The sequence below is a fragment of the Penaeus monodon genome, chromosome 24 (genome assembly GCF_015228065.2).
Source record: "Penaeus monodon isolate SGIC_2016 chromosome 24, NSTDA_Pmon_1, whole genome shotgun sequence".
Taxonomy (NCBI): domain Eukaryota; kingdom Metazoa; phylum Arthropoda; class Malacostraca; order Decapoda; family Penaeidae; genus Penaeus; species Penaeus monodon.
In genome coordinates this window covers 10481313-10483131 of record NC_051409.1, presented here as the reverse complement: position 1 = coordinate 10483131, position 1819 = coordinate 10481313, and positions in this window count along the sequence as shown.

The following is a 1819-nucleotide window of genomic DNA, read 5'->3' as shown; positions in this document are numbered from 1 at the left end:
TTCTTGGCAACGGACACATTTCTATATTTGCAGATGTTCCTGTATCATCCCAGGGCGCCGAAACCATTCCGGTCACATAATGATATGTTATAACTATCACTTAGTTTCACAAAATTACTCACTTCAGAAGCTGACACTCACCTCTTGTTTGCTCGGTGCGATTATCGCTCAGCGTTGATCGTCAAATGATTGTCTAGAACACTAATTCTTTGTTTTTGAATGAAGCTGTTTTGCTTCGAGCGACTGTCGCTAGAGTCGCCAACGCTCATCGTTGGCTCCAAATAGTTGCACGGATGGGGGTGATTATAATCGCAATAACAAACGATCATTTGAACTGGGAGGAGTGTCTGCGTTATTATGGCTCCCAAGGTGTCCGCTGAACAGGATGAGATCCTTGAAGAGGATCAGTTTCTGCAATTATTTTCTGAAATAATCCCTCTTCATTCCTCAATTCAAACCTCAAATCTTTTGTTTAATTAACAACCTTCTTCTCAATTTGTTCAAAGCCATTTTCTCGCGCCGCTTCCTTCACGGGACATTTCCGTCACGTGACTGGTAAAAAAAATAAGCTGTCTCATCGAAATTCACATACCCATTCACTCTCTGTTATCGTGCAGCGACAATCGTTGAACAATCGTCGTAGAGCGATAATCGTGATAATCGAATCGAGCAAAATGTACCATTAGCCATTAGTATTGTGGACATTCCCGATAGGACGAGGTTTGGGTCATACAAGCAGGAATAATTATTAATTTCGTTTTATCCATTTCATGACTATCATTCTTTTCTGTTGCTTCCAATCTTAGCCACGACGGCTGTGCTTACTGTAGAACTCACAATATGACGAGATTTGGAGCATGCAGCCAGAAACAGAGGGCGCCAGCTCAATCACCGACTCACTTTCATAATTTTTCATATTACCAGCCAAGAATTATTTCTTAATATATTGTTGATATATAAGTAACGTAATATAGCACAATACTCATCACCTCATAAGTGCCATATCTTTCTATTTATGATATTCATCGAATCGTTAATGATCTTATTGAACTGTACACCAGTGACCTGACTCTGCCATCGTCTGCGCCCCATTCATGCATCGGACTATCTAGGCTAGTCTACAATATTTTGATATACATTTATTCCCGATTACTCCCTCATTTTATTATATTTTGGTTATACTTATAGCTTACTCAAAATCTTATGGCTTTATATTTGGATACCCACGTATCCAATACAATATATCACGTTATTATGATATATTGTACTATGGGTTCATTCACCTTGGTTAATAGACACCATTTTTATTATCATTTTGACTGACACTACAGAATATTTTTGTTAAACATTAATTTGGTATGTTTCATTCACGACTACACCGATAGAAGTTGCAGTATTCTGATGGCCTAGTTATGCACCCACGCTTACCTTATGGCTACAATTGCATCGATTTGTTGTTACTACGAGAAATACGTTTGGTTTGCTCTATATTGCATATCTTTAGTAGTATGATGATATTACATTCATAGATAATTGATGATCATATATAATATTTATTAGTATTTTCTTTTTTATACGTGCTACTTCAACACTTAGTGGCACATACTTTGCTCTGTATCAAATATCCCCGCTATCTCCCTAATTTTCCTTGCATAGTAATTTTGATGATGCTATTTGCAATTATTATCCCATGTCATATATCAATGAAGGCTCAAAACACTTTTGATTTCATGGTAAACCTACGCCAACCACACCACTACTCGCTACGACCTTATGCTCCAGGTATATGGAGACGGATGCATTCACCTTGAAGCCCATG